The sequence below is a fragment of the Pinus tabuliformis genome, chromosome 1_2, assembly GCF_031772625.1.
Source record: "Pinus tabuliformis cultivar Carrire ecotype Pingquan chromosome 1_2, CPIR1, whole genome shotgun sequence".
In the NCBI taxonomy this organism is placed as follows: domain Eukaryota; kingdom Viridiplantae; phylum Streptophyta; class Pinopsida; order Pinales; family Pinaceae; genus Pinus; species Pinus tabuliformis.
The window spans coordinates 987,121,714-987,138,422 of NC_142298.1; positions in this window are offsets into that span (position 1 = coordinate 987,121,714).

Genomic DNA, 16,709 nt, shown 5'->3' on the forward strand with positions numbered 1-16,709 from the left:
AATGACCCAATTAGCCACAACCAACCTAGCTAGCAGCTTATGGCAAAAATTCAATAGCCAAAATTTTGGCGATTCGTTTTAAAAAAATTATGTTAAATATAACTGAATGGTAATGGTTCCAAATGTGTATGTGGTCGTCTAAACAAATAATAGACTATTTAAAATATGACAAAAAGGATTGGCGACGTAACAAATTAACAAAGTTTTATTGGTTGGTGACTTGTTAAAGGACAGACCATTTAGTGGTGGTAATGTATTCAACACTGGTTTGAATATGTTTAAACAACAATGGTTACAATTTATATGGTGGTTGACATATTAAATTAAATGGATGGTTAAGAAATACGACGAGACCTAGTTCCAACGATGGATGATTTTCCACACACACACACACATATATATATATATATATATATATATATATATAGATAGATATAGATATAGATATAGATATAGATATAGATATATATATTTCCTTCAATGGAATTGCACACTCTCTCCTTCAACTACTTGTATACTCCTCTAAAATATTTATTTCCTTTGTAGTCTTCACCCATAATATCATTAGTGAAAGGTTCAAGCTACATTATCAACCCAATTTTTGAAATATTTATCACTGGTGGTCAAAAAATAATGTATGTTGGCTTATTTGTGGCTCCTTTCTTGTACTTGATTAATAGGGAAACCCCATAGTAAGAATCCTAACAATTTATAATTTCTCACTTGCTACATCTTGCTCTTGATTTGTAGGCACTGAAAGACTTGATGATCGATATATTCTTTTCCCAAGAGATAGTGCCTCCACTTTTTCATCACTTTTAGAATGGCAAAGATATATGTATCATATGTCCAGTGGTCAAGTACTACTCTATCAAAAAACTCTAACTAGTAACCCATAGGTTTTCCTCCTTGCATGAGCACCACTCATAATGCGTACTTACTAGTATATGTATCTAACTCAAAAATTCATTGAAAATTTGGCATGACTAAGATAGAAGTTTAAGTAATATTCTTCCTCAAGTTCTAACGCACCCCTTGTTATCCCCAACCCCAACTATGTGTAGAAGGAGGTAGTTGTAACAACCTCGGGTTAAAGTTTCATGCAATAAAGGATATTAAAGGTAAAACAATAAGACCAAGGTCATGGGACATGTATTCCAAGTTAAATGTGTTACGAAACCAGCTCACAAATAGATAGAAAAGAAAGATCAACGCCTTAGAATTCAACCTCTTTTAGGGGGCAACCTCCTTTACATTACATAAATGAACAATTCTTGGATGATACAAATGACTAAACATCCTTTCTATATATAGGAGTCTAAGGGTTCACAATATAATCAAAGCCGACATAACAATAATATTACAAGGGCACAATAATAACAATAGTGGGCTTCTATGGGGCACACTAATAACAATATGGGCACAATAATAGAATAAGTGGGTTGCACTAATAACAATAAGGGGTTATAGTAGTAGTATAGGGATCTAACATGCCCCTCTCCTTCAAAAAGTGTTGTCCTCAACACTTGAGTATTTCTGGATGCTTATGTATAAAATTCTCATCCTCTCATGTGGAATCTTCAGCGGATAAGTTCGTCCACTTGATGAGACACTCTAAAATTGATCGATTTCGTAGTTATCAATTTCTTGTTTTTGTGACTGCTTCTGGTTCCAATATGCTTTTTCCTTCCTTGTCAAGTTTTGGCCATATTATTTTAACTACAATCTTCTCGCCTATAACCTTCTTTAAGCATGAAACATGGAAAACTAGGTGCAGTCAGGAAGATGCAGGATGCTCCAATTTGTATGCCATCATACCAATCTTTTGCAGCACCTTGTAAGGACTATAGTACTTTGGTGATAATCTATTATCCTTCTTAGCTTGCTTCAGGGACATTTGTTTGTATGGTTGTATTCATAAAAATACCCAATCACCTACGTCAAAACTTCTTTCACTGTGATATTGATCTGCATGTTGTTTCATTTGATTCTGCGCCAAAGTGAGTTTATCCTTTAAAAGTTGGAGAACTTGTTGTTGATGCTTGATGTGATCCTTCACTACTTGAACCTTTTTCTTCTCGATATGACCTTCTATCTTGAGAGTTTGAGGAGTGGTAATTCTTGTCGATGCATTACAAGATATGGTCAGATTCATTTCTTCTTTCTCTGGGGTTGGTTCCTTGTGAGTATCCTTTTCTTCTTGATATTTCATTGCTTCAACCTTCTTCTTCTTGATATGTCCTTCTATCTTGAGAGTTTGAGGAGTGGTAATTCCCTCCAATGCTTTACAAGATATGGTCAGATTCATTTCTTCTTTCTTTGGGGTTGGTTCTTGGTGTATATCCTCTTCTTTTGATGTTTCTTGATCCTTTTCTTCCTCATCTTCAAAATCTATGTAAAATAATTTCTTCTCGACACACTTATGACCTATAGTGTATTTGCTACCACAACTGTAACAAAGCCCTTTTTCTATTTTTTCTTCCAATTGTTGTCATGTAAACATTGTAGGTTGTGGAAGGCTAGGAGAAAAAACACTTCCATATTTATAGTTGTGAGTGGTAGGATTCTTTGTTTCCATAATTCGCTTTCATTTTTTCTTGCCAACCTGAATGCCTTCTCCCATGAATTAGGTTCCCAAAGATGAACCTCATGTTGAATTTTATCCTTTAAAGTCCCTATGAAGACATGAATCCTTCTCTTCTTTGGAATATCATTTACCCTTATATTCAATTTTTGGAAGTCCTCAATGTGTTGTGCCATTGGAAACTTTTGTTTGAGATTTATCGATTGGCTAAAGAAGGTGTTACTCTTTGTATCCTCATAATGTGCTATCATTTCTTCCATGAAAATTGACCAAGTGACAAGTTCTTTACAAGAACAAAGCCCTTTATACCATAGAACTTGATTCAATTATAAATATAAAGATGAAATATGTACCTTTTGTAAGAGTTTCGCCTCATGTAGATCAAAATATTACTCCATCTGTAGTATCAAATTTAATGGATCCTTGCCATCAAACTTCCTCATATCACTTTTTCTTGATTTTAGGAGCTCGATTTTGAAACGACTGTAACTCTGTAATTTCAGATCTTTAAGTTCTATAATTTCTACCTGTTATATCCCTCTGAGTTCTCTTTCTAACCCCACAAGTCTAATCACAATTGGATTCATGAAGAAAGGGTTATGCCCAATCACTCACGATGACCTAATTATAGAATGGTTCAGTAGAGCGAACTTGTACGAAGTGCCACGTGTCAGTGTTTCGACATTAGGTTCTGAAAATGATACTCAACAAACTATAGTCCATATGTTTTCTATCACGTTTTACTAAATTTCAATCTGATGCTCAGAGAGAAAGTTATGACGATTTTCCCAAGGTCACCTGTTTGGAATGTAATTCGGGAGCATGCAGAAACCCTAAACGTCTTGGACTGTATCTGCGAAAATATAGTGAAGCAAGATCTGAAATTCAGACCGAGCTTCATCAAGTTTTTCGACTCAAATGGGTTTTAATTTCAGAGTCTGAAACTTCGTAGGAAAACAATTATAGCGAAAATTCCACGATTACCTGTTTGAGATGGAATTCTGGAGCTTGCAAAAACCCTAACTTCCTTAGATCAGATCTTTGAAAATATAGTGATACAAGATCTAAAATTCATACCCGAGGTTCCGTGTGATTTCCTCTCAAATGGGTTTTTGTTTTAGCTTTTGAAACATCACAGAAAAAAGGTTATATGGAAAATTCCACGATGACCTATTTGGAGCAGCAAAACCCTAGAATCCAAAGCTCTGATACAAAATGTTAAGAAACCAACTCACAAAATGATAGAAAAGAAAGATAAACGCCTTAGAATTCAACCTATTCGAGGGGGCAACCTCCTTTACATTACAAAAATGAACAATTCTTGGATGATACAAATGACTAAGCCTCCTTTCTATATATAGGAGTCTAAGGGTTCACAATATAATCAAAGCCGACATAACAATAATATTATAAAGGAACGACAATAACAATAGTGGGCTTCTATGGGGCACACTAATAACAATATGAGCACAATAATATAATAAGGAGGTTGCACTAATAACAATAAGGGGTTATAGTAGTAGTATAGGGACCTAACAGAATGTTGAGAAAGCACTATAGTAGGCGTAACTTGTGGTTTATTATGCCTATGGAAATCGACAAAGGCATTGGAAAAGACAAAGAGGCAAAATTCACATTTAATTATGAAAATAAAGGAAATTAGGAGAAAATGGAGATGAAGAGACACAATTTTAATGCAAAGGAAAATTAGAGGAAAATGATGAAAATAGAGCCATCAATGATAAAAAGGCTTTAGAGAAAGAATTCATAGCTTTTTACAGTTTTGGCTTTAGATCAGTTTCAAAGAGAGAGAGAAGAGAACAAGAAAGAAAAGTAAATCTAGGAAAGGAAGGAAAGGGAAACATCATCATTAAAAGAAAGAAAAAGAAAAAGAAATAAATCTATTAATGCATGTTGTGGAGTACTCAACATGATAAGGACTCCATGCACTATGGAAATAAGGACTTTGTGGTAGTCTTGTCTTGGTCACACATATTTGGAATCTAGAGTAGTAAGCACCCACATCACATCATTGCACAATGCCTCAAATGCATTTTTAAATGGCATATGCATGATTATAGGAATTCACATAAAAGTTATTTATTTATTTATTTTTAATGAAGGAAATAAAAGCGTCAATTATAAAAAGTCTTCAGAGAAATAGTTCATAACTTTTTTCATTTTTGGCTTTGGATCAGTTTTAGAGAGAAAGAGAAGAGAACAAGAAAGCAAAGGAAAGAAACAAAAGGTAAGGTATTGGCTCATTGTATTGTAACAAATCTTATTTATAAATTACGAGTCTCCATGGTAAAGTGGAGGTGAATCTCTAAGGTTATATATATATATATATATATATAATGATGATGATGATAATAATTTAACATAAGCTGAGGGCTTAATTGGTGATAGTTGTTTTATGAAGTACAATGTACACTATGAGATTCAAGGTTCAAATGGCCAATCCAAAAATAAATAATGATAATAACGTAAAATAAAATTATAATTTAAATCTTTTTATGGTTTTTTTTAGTTTTAGTAGTCTCATATGGATGATCAGGTAAGCGTTTTGATGTTGATTTATGTTTATCAACGATTTAATTTATATATCAATATGTTGTGAAGGTTTAAATGGAAAATTGTTGAACATCTAGAAAGCCTCATTGCTTAGTGATGCCCTAAAGTATGAGAAACAATTGCACGATACGATCAATGAACTGGAAGAGAAATCTTCCAAAATACTTTTATCGATATATATCAACCACATTAATTAATGTGTTTGTGCTAGTATTACATAGCTCCAAATTAAAATTAGTTGAAAACGTTACACCATATTGAAAAATATGTTTGTCCATAAAACATATAATATCTCGATAGAATCATCTTATTTAGCTCAATAGAATCTTCTTATATTCCTCCTTTCGACTGCAATAGAATCGAGGTACATTTCCCTCTCAATAGTTTAAATATGGTTTTTTTTTCAATAATTATTGTTAAATTTGGTTTTGTGTTAGTAGAATGTATTTAGTGAAGTTATCTTAACTATTTTATATACCTATTGTTCTAAAGGAAATCAGTTATACAATACTTAGGAGTGAGGTTATAATTTTTGGTTATTTAAAATGTATTTTTAGTTATAAAAATAAATTGAATATTAAAAATTTGATTTTTTTTTTTTAATTATGAAAATTTCATTATAATTGAAAACATATCTAGTATATTTTAACATAATTCCAAAATTAACTCCAATACATAAAAATAATTGTGTCATATTTTCAACAAATCTTTTATACACTCCCTTTATACAATTCCACATTTCAACCCTACACAATAACTTTCGGGAGAAAAAAAGTTAATACATAGTCTCTACCCAAAAAGTTCCTTTTAGAATGCGTAGTTTCTGAACTTGAAAAGCAAAGCATCAGAAGGAAAATAAAATATAAAATATAAAAATCTCGAAAACGGAAACCTCATCGATGTGCATTTGATTGGCCTACTTGAAAAACATGACAAAGCTTGAACATATACACTAGTATTGAATATTTTGAAAACTGAAATTTCGCTTGAGTCCAAATGAAATATGCATGACCTTTTGATGTTGGCAAAAAAGGAAAATCATGGTTTTAAGAGAGCAATATGCCAAACCACCAATGTGGGCGGAAAAGGATTTTGAATTGAAATGGTAAAATAGAATTGTGGAGATTTTCTATGGAAATAATAAGGAGGTTCAATCAAGTATTTTCTTTCCAAATACCTATGCCAGAAATGTCTTCCAATAAATTTACAGATATTCAGTTTGAGTTTGCTCTGTTCTGCATTTTTTATTGATATCACTAAATTCACCTTCATTGGCTCCTGTGACAGAAAGGACCAGAAAATTCTATGGACATTTTGAAAACTTCAAAGAAGAGGAGTAACTTGCCTGAAACCTCATAGTAATGGGTATGAAAATCTGGAAGCTAATGGAATGTAGTCATTAGTCACTAGTGCCATGCGTGAGGCTCATTCTGAAAAGCAATCACAATCTTTGATTTCCCTATTGAATTGTAATTAACATAGAGATTAGTCTTGGGAAAGAAAAGGAGATTAGTATTAATGAAAGTGGAGTATAAATTGTGACATCGTTTTTCCTTTTCTCTTTAAACAAACTAGAAAGATGCAAAGTTGCAATCTAAGAGACAAAAAATTCAATGATCTCGATATAATTCTATATAATGTAACTATCTAACCCAGTCAACTGAATCAATCTACATTGAAAATGAATTTGGCAAAGTCAAAGAAAACCTGCGACAACTTCCACCAATAGTAAGATTTAGGTAATCTTCAATTTAAGTATTGAAGAAATATGCATCTTACACAATATATCGCCACTCCAACACAAATCAGAAAATCAACGTTTAATTTAGATTTACAGGCTAAGAGCATGATAAAGGCCTTTAATGTAGTTGTACTATTATGAGACCCAAACTTGTAAGTAAGAGGCCCATAGTTGCAGTGTTAGGTTCTGAGACATAAAATTGCACATAGGAGGGCCCATCAGTCATATGTGTATGTACTGAGGAAAAAAATTACATACAATAGCAACATTAAGAATCAAGTGGCAAATTGTGTATCCCAAGTTCAACTCTAAGAAAATATGATAGGAGTCACCTCAACTTTGTTGCTTTCATTTTACATATGGATACGTCAGAAAATATAACTTATATCTATAATCCTTCAAAGGTCTGGGTGAATTTCCAATTTGCATCAATGAAGTTATAGGAAGTGATAGTTTCTCCATCACTAGCATTGATCTAGAAGGAGAGACTCTCCCCATTCAAATAAGAGTTACTCTACCAATTCTATCCCTAGTTACGGGACATTTTTTGCCAACCAGTGTTGGAACCTTTGATGGAAACAACCTCCACATCCCCTGCGCCTCCTACGTTTGTAAGGAGCACCAAATTGAAATAAGAGTGCCCACTTATGGGTTTAGGCAGGTTTCCAAATTTAAGTGATTGTATTGCGGGTGCTCGAATGGCACAATAGTATTTAGTTTTATAAGGGAGTAGTCTAACTGTTCGATGTTTCACCCTTCATTTTTTGTGCCCTCTCTCACTAGTTTTCATTCTCCGGCTACTCCGATGGGCCCACTTTGTCTTCTCTAGCAATGTTCGTCTCCTCTGTTTCACCAACCTCCTCTTGATGTTGGTTTTGGTTATGCCCTAGCTATAAATAGTGGGGGAGGGATTGAAGGCACATGCAATTCTCTCTAAAATGTAGTGCACAACACCCGGGTGGAAAAGGGTTAATATGGGTTCCTCAAAGGCTCCTGGAGAACAAAGATTTGGTCCATCCATGAGGATGGCTTCCATTCCCTTATGACATCACATAGGAAAATCCAAAATCATTTCTATCTCATTAAATTACCTGTTGTGGATATTCTCTCAATTATTCTTTAATCTCCACTAAAACTTGGAAGTGATTCTCAATAGAATGTCATGGAAGGATTTACAAGGAATAAAAGCATGCAACATTGCAATGAAAATGCCATGGGAATTGTATTTTGTTTGGAAAAATAAAGTGTGACTGACTAGCATTAGTGTCAAGGACGGCGTGGAGATGGAGGTTTGTGACTCCAACACTTATTTTCTTTGCTTCAGGTGTATCTTTAATCTCATTTATGAATGTTCCATCACTTTTTTTCTTTTCTTTGCGTGTATCTTTAATATCTTCTATGAATTATCTTCAACAAATTGTAAGCATTTCTAATAAATTTTTTGTTTTGCATATATATAATATAAAATTTAAACTAATATAAAACAAGCATTTTCTTTATTAATGTGATGGGAATAATAGAAGTATTTCTCTTAAACATTCTACCTTGTCCTTAAATATTCTACCTTGTCTTTATATCATTGTTATTGGCATTTATCCCATATAATTTGACTATTAATTTTATCTAAAAAATTATAAAATAATTTAAAATCTTCAAACATTTCAAACATATAACTATATATATAGATATATATTTGAATAAATCGCTTTGATACCCTGAGTTGAGTTACCCATCCAGCATCAAAATGGTAATAATAGAATTTACAAACAGTTACATTAATTTATACTATGCAAAAATAGAACAAAAAATTATTTATTTCTTGTTAAATATCGAGGAGACGTACAAGCACAAGGGATTAACGGTATAAAATTAAAACTTGTTATTATTCAATGTACTCTCTAAAATCATGAGTAAAGACACGATTGTAAATTTTTTTTTTTCTACACATTGGTTTGCAACTTTATGTATGTTCTATTTTTTAAACATTTGTTAAGGTTTATGTGCCTATGATATATATTGAAAGGGTAGACTTGTAACCCTCGGCTATGGAGAAACCTCTAGAGATAAGTGGCCACATCACCTATCTTTATGATGATCGATTGCAATGGGATATAGTTGTCCTCATCCCCACCGTCCAAGATTTAGGCTTTCAATCGAATGGTGGAGGTTTCAACTTTTCTGTTGGAATAGTTCTGCAGTCCTCTAAGTCTAGGGCTTTGGCTCAATTCATGCCGCTTTTTGGCTTTGGTAAGTAAGAATTGTGGTTTCCTTCACATGTTTCTCATACGTTTCTTCCAGAACCTTTAGAGGAGATTAATTTACGTTGCCGTGGTGCCTAGGTAGAATGGAGCAGTGCGTCCCTCGACATCCCTACTCAAGTATGTGACAGAATCTCACCCTTCCAAGTAACTGTGTTTTCTTTGTTTTTTCCTTAATGACCTTTCAGAGCCTCATCAACCCTCTTTTTTAATTTCTAACCCTTACCTTGATACAAATAATTCCTCTTACATTTCGCCACTTCTCCAAGACATTTCATCATGTGCCAATTCTTTCATTCTTGCTAGAGTTTGACTTCTTCTGAGGGTTTTATGTTTATTGTATCATTTCCACTTAATTCTTCTCACATATTTGTTTATAGTTTCACCAAACTGTATAAAAAAACTAATCCCCTTAACCCACATGGTCTGACCCTCAGATGAGAGGTTTCACTCTGGCTCCGACTTTTCTTTTATGACGGCGAGTTTTTTCAAGTCATAGCAACTCACAATCCCAAGGTTTTCCTCTTCTAAGTTTCTAGGTTTTCTACCCCCTTTCTACTCAGGGAATTCAAAGAGTTAAGGTTTCGGCTAGGGTTCAAATATTGTCTTGTCAGGCTAGTTATCTAGAATGTAACTTTTATATTGTGATCCATTATATATTTTCCCTTGACGGGCCATATATATATAGATATATTAAGAAAAGTCTTAGGAACTCCTTTTGTAAATCGATTTTACATTCTTTGTTTTTTAAGAATTATCTAGCTGGAATGACTGTAAATATTTTAGGGAAAGCTCAAGTTGGATTTCATTATGTAATTATTTTTAGAGTCCCTTACCACCGTGCTTTAGTTATTTGACAGTGTGCCTTCTTTTTATAATTAATGGATTTTCTTTAGGATTTCTGCCACAACATGTGTGGTTAAATGTATTTGTTCATTGTTAATCCATCATTTTAGTGAATAATAATTATCCATTTCCTCTGTAATGAGCAGTTATAAATATTAAAATTAATATTAATATTAATATTTAATTTATTTTTATATAATTGTTAGTAATATAAATATTTATAATTAATAATAATAATAACAATATCTATATTAATATCATTGTCTATTAGCTTCAAGAGTTAGCTCAATCAGTCAAATCAAGTGCCTCGCCAATGGGAGGTCACAAGGTCAAATCCCGAAAGCTCTTGGGGTCAGGTCAATAAATAGGTCGAGGGGTGTTGATGCCCTTCGGGTGGTGTCCAATCAATGTTAAACAACCCTGGACGTAGCGGCTACCCACTGACCCGGGTATCCGTGAACCAGTATGTGAAAAAAAAAATATCATTGTCTATTAATAATAATTAATAATTAATATTAATGATTATTAATATTATAAATAATATAAATTATTGATATTGTTATTACATAATAAATGTGGTTGATATATACCTATAAGTGTATTTCCACTCTATTTTTTAATGTGTTTGTGCTAATATATATATATATATTTATTTGTTTACTTGCTCTAGTTTTCATCGAAAAAAATATTATGCTCGCACCTTGGGATAGGTTGCATTTTTGTTTTTCTACGGGTGAATATTACGGTCACACCTCGAGATAGGTTGCACCCAATTCTCGTCTTTGATAGCTTCATCAAGTGATTAATGTTGAAATGACAACAATGAAAATTTTGAATTAAGATCCAAATCATTATAAATATCTTGCAGAGTTCTCCTTTTTCTCTTACCATTGCTTAATTCATCACCTAATTGATAATTGTGAGTATTTTGATGTGTTGGTTTGCTTGAAGATCTATGTTGTTCATAAAATGATTGAGTCCTTATTGGCGTGAGTCTATTTGGTGTCTTCTTTTGTAATCCGTACTGCTCATTTTCTGCTACATCTTCTTCTTCCATGAGTGGTACTCTTACATCAACAATTTTGTCTACATTCTCATTCCATGACTCTTGTTCTTTGAACACAACATCTTTAATGATTATAGTATTCTTAGTGACATAGTTATACAATTTATAAGCTTTTGATTTCTCACTATAACCAATAAATATGCATTTCTCACTTTTATCATCCAACTTGCCTCTTAACTCTTTAGGTACAAATGCATATGCTACACATCTAAACACCCTAAATTGAGACACAGCACAAGACATACCTGACCATTCTTCTTCTGGAAATCTGTTCATCACACTCTTTGTAGGAGATCTGATTATCACATAAACAACACATGAAACTTCTTCTGCCCAATACTCATTTGACAAGTTTCTTCCTTTCAACATGTTTCCTTCCATGCTCATAATTGTTCTATTCATTCTCTCTCTTACATCATTATGTTGCGGTGTGTATCTATTTGTAACCTTCCTTCTAATTCCATGTTGTTTTCAGTATGCATCAAATTCCTTCAAATCATATTGTCCACTATGGTATGATCTTCATACCTTGATCTATCGATCACTTTGGTCCTCTACTAGGGATTTGAATTCTTTGAACTTTGCAAAATTTTTAGACTTCTCCTTCAAAAAATAAACCCACATCTTTCTGTTGAAATCATCACTGAATGTGAGGAAGTAACAACTTCCACCAATCGACTTGTCCGCATGGGTCCACATAGGTCTGTATGAACCAACTCTAGTGGTTTCTTTGTGTTGTATTCAACTCCTTTTGGGAAACTCTCACGGTGTTGCTTTCCCAAGATACAACACTCATAAGTACTAGTAGGTTCTTTGATGGGAGGTAATCCTCTAACAATCTTCTTCTTCTACAATAATCTCAAACCATAGAACTATAAATGTCCAAACTGAAAGTTCCATAACCAATGATCATCAGAACATGCAACTATAAAAGAACTAACATGATCTCTATAATTCATTTCCAAAATTGCAATGCCAAGGTATCTGTTTCTTATCCTTTTTCAAGTATCCTTTTGCAAATTAATATATTTTTTCAAATTTGTGTGGCAGGAACTACACTACCATGCAAAACTTGTTTATATTGAGTTCTATTCATTTTTAACATTAAAAATACAAGTGATATCACAATGTTTTACTACGAACCGATATGTTTTTAGTGGTCGTTATTGTAGGTAGTTTTTTTAGGCATATTAGTTAAAGTAAGACTCCATTAATGTTATTAAAGGTAAATTAGTTATAATATTTTAAAATTGGGGTATTTTTAAAAATATTATTGAAGTTACAATTCTTTTAAGTTTTAATTGAAAACTTTAGATTATAATTGAACCAATGTCATGAGAGTAGCTATGGTTTTTAAAATTAGATTTATAGAAGATATTATAATAAATATTAAGAAAATTATGATCATTTTAATTATAAGCCTCAAAAATTTAATCTAAGGAGCTTAAAAGTGGATTTATAAAAGAGATTATGATCAATATGAAGAAAATTTTAATCATTTTAAAGCCAAAGCGTCAAAACCCTAATCGCATAAAAGAGTTTCTTTGAATGTAATTTTATACTTTTATATTTTAAGCCCATATATTTTATAGTGTGATGTTGCAACTAATATTGCCATCTTTTATATCCCTAATTATTAAAGCATACATAATATTATAAGAAAATTATGTAGAATAAGCTCTTCCTTTCTTGATATTTCCATAGAGTATGGAGAACATAATCAGGAGTAGCTAATTAAAGTTGAAGAAATTTATAAGGAACACAAAATTTATTCAAATCTTGAAGTAGTTCGTACATGTCCATGGATTTCTAGAGAAATAAGTGCAAATGTCATATACATTGTAAAGGATGGTACATGAGGCATATCTACTATGTGCTACTTAGTTGAGGCTTGTAAAAAATTATATATACGCAATTGTTACTTATAGGAAGACAACTATTTTCAACTGTAATGGGAGTGTACCTTTTCATCCATTTTGTGAATCCACATGATCCTTGCTTTGTTGCACCCGTTACAGACACTTTTCTTGGAATGCCTCACTCTTAGCATCGAAGGAAACACTCATTATTAGAATCAATAACTTATGGATATACATCACATGTGTACGGATCCAAGTAAACACATCTCAATGTTGATGAATTGGTGGGATACAACCCATTGATCTAGTAAAAGGAAATGAATTTACTAGAGTTAATAATATTAATATAAGAATGAATGACCTTCAATGTAATGTGAACTAGGTTCAATAACTTAATCATTTTAAATAAGGTCCACGAGATACTTATGATGGAAAAAACATAATATAGTTCATTTACTGATGTAGAGACCAACAATGTTTAGCTTCACTTTTAGTTGAGGCTTTCCATTTTGGGTACAATGTTTTATACTTATATAGGAATTCTCTCTTACACAAGGTGTCATTTAAGGTGTTTTGACTCTATATATAGATGCAATCCTTAGAAATATTATAAGGGGGATTAACAAAACCTTGATGGATGATTTTGTCGAAACTAGGTGCCGAAAAACATGCCCATGCAATAATGTGTATACATTATTTAAAACAAATAGATTGTATTGTTCCTATAGCCTAAAAACTATTTAAATTTTCATGCAACCTACTACATAATTTTCCAAGAAAAAATTAACAAGAGCATAGGCATTAAAAAGTCATGCTCATTCCTATATTTATTAGTAGAAGGAAAGAGTGCTAACAATTGTATTTATATACAATTGCTCAATGCAAAATTGAAATTGATTAATGGGCACCGATGAAGGAGAAATTTCAAGAGGTGATGGAGGATATTTTGAGTGCCATATGAAAAAAATTGTTGACTTCCTCCTTGTTGGTTTGAGATGGGTTTACAAAAACATATTTATTTTTATAATTTATAATTTTTTTTGAAATATAAAAATAAATAAAACACATTTTTTCTCTTTAAATGTAGCATATAAATCAAATTGAGAGCAACCATGTTTATTTTGTAAAAATTACTTGGATAAATTTCAAAAGATTTAAAGAAATTTAGGCTAATTTTTAATGATATTTTCATTACAAAGAAATAGGTTTTCCTTCACTGTTGTAAACGTAAATCCCTGTAGCATTTTCACAATGGACAATGCATACATATTCATTATCACTATGAAGTTCTAACCAGTTGTATAATTCATATAGTTGGGTAGTACTTCTTCAGTAAATGACGGGAACTTTGCATGGTATTTCTATAAAATTCACTGCACCAAAAATGACATAGGCCATAGATTTAGAGAAGCCTGTGCCATTGATTGAGAAAATGAAATCATGAAACTCTTTGAAACTCCATTTTTAATCTGTCATTTCCAGGAAAAACAAATGAAAACATCCTCCTTATGATCAAAACCCCAAAAACCCAAAAATCTAAGACAAAATGACATATAAAACTTATTTACTAGCATGTGATAGAGCAACCAAGACTTCAAGATGAAACCTTTAAATTGTTAATACTTGAAAAAAAAATATTCAAAGAGATTCCATAAATTATGAGAAAAGTTTCGGCGTAAATCACACGATAGTACATTTGTCGACACATTTCGAACCAACGAGTGTGGTTCATCGTCAAGACAAGTTGAAGAACCAGATCATGGCTGCATGTTAAATAGGGAGAGCAGATCATCTAACGACTAGGTTTGACTGAAAAAGGCTATATTGAAAGAACAACTATATTAGGTCAGACTGGATAAATGGCTAGGATTGACCAAGAACGACTAGATTTGACTATTCAAGTTGTTTAATTATATAATATTATTATGCTAAAACAAATACATTTTAATACCTATCATATGTTATTTAAGTGAAAAGTTAACCATATTTGGTTAACTTTTCACTTAAATAACATATGATATGTATTAAAATAATATTTGTTTTAGCATAATAATATTATATAATTAAACAACTTGAATATTCAAACCTAGCCATTCTTGGTCAATCTTAGCCGTTTATCCTGTCTTACCTAATATAGTCGTTCTTTCAATATAGCCGTTTTTCAGTAAAACCTAGCCGTTGGATGATCTTCTCTCCCTATTTAACATGCAGCCATGATCTGGTTCTTCAACTTGTCCTGACAATGAACCACACTCGTTGGTTCGAAACGCGTCGACAAATGTACTATCATGTGATTTACGCCGAAAAACATTTCTCATAATCTTGATATGGATCACAGAAGCCTCAATTCAACAAGAGATTCCATAAAGCTGGAATCTAATAAAATAAAGTAGAAGCCAACCTAAAACAAATCCATCCACCAAGAAACTTCAAAACAAAATCAGAGTTTGATAAATCAAAAAAAAAATTAATAGTTTTTAGCTATAATATACCATACACCATAAAAATTTGCAGGTTTAGTGTGCTTAGACAATCCTGTGCATCAAGCTATGTATAAATGAGATTCTTGAGGGATTGTATGTGCCTTAGTGTCTCTGCATTTTTCTAATTCTTTTTTTAGTAGTTGTACATTTGAATGAAAACAATGTGTTTTTTTTCCTGCCTCATAATTCCATTGTTATTGCCTTTAAAAGCATAATTGTTGAGAAAACCATATGAACTAGTTAGTGGACCTTTTAAAAAGTAACAAAACTAAACCATAGAAGCATGTTTGTTCATTCATGAGAGTTGCATTACCTAAATTGAATTTGACGCCTGATTGATGCAATATCTATAGGAGTCAATAATCTTCTCATTTAAGAAATCATTATAGGTAAGTTAAAAGTCAAGAATCAATGAACTCTTGGGACTTGGAGAATGATTAAAGGTTTGTAGGTTCTTCAACTATCTAAAATTTGGAATATAGATGTGAACTGAAGTTGTGGTCTTTGTCATCGTTTACTCAATGGTAGTCATTGATATGTCATATCATGACATTGAGCTACGACTACTGAGTTCTATAGAATTCTTGGAAGTGATTTAATTGTTTCTCTTTTGATTGTTTATATTTGTTCCCTCATCCTTATCAAAATAAGAAAATATGGAAACACAAAGTGTAGTTTCCTGCATGGAACTATTTGGTCAACTTCTAATTGGATTAGGTTGAACCTCAATCAACATAGGAGATGGAAAAGACAAAAACCAAATTATTTAATATTCGCTTATATTCCATGTAGCTCTATAAGCTCTTCACTTGTAGTTATACTTCCCATGGGACCAACATTCCAAGGAGATATATGTGGCATTTGTTTCTTCATTTCAAGTAGCAAGAAGATTTGGTGAATTTTGTGTAAGCATTGATGGTGTATTTTATGTAAGGTTTGGTGTTCTACTATTTTACAATTAAAATTTCTTAACATCATGATTCTTAACATTTCTTGAATCACAGTTTTAACCAAAATGGCTAGTTTCACAACTTTTTTAATGACTTACAAATGAGTCGACATAGTTCAGTTTCCAACGGCAAAACCTTCTTCAAAATATAGAGGTCTCAAGAATCATTGCTATTCAATATTGATAGAGATCCAAAGATATCAAGGAAGTTGCAGAATGAATACTTCCAACTGCACCGGGAGATATATGGGGTTTTGACACTCGAAGTCGATATGATTTTCCTTGCCTTGAAATCGGTATAAGTAGCAACTCTAACCGTGGATATAGCATACTACTCCAGAATTTGATC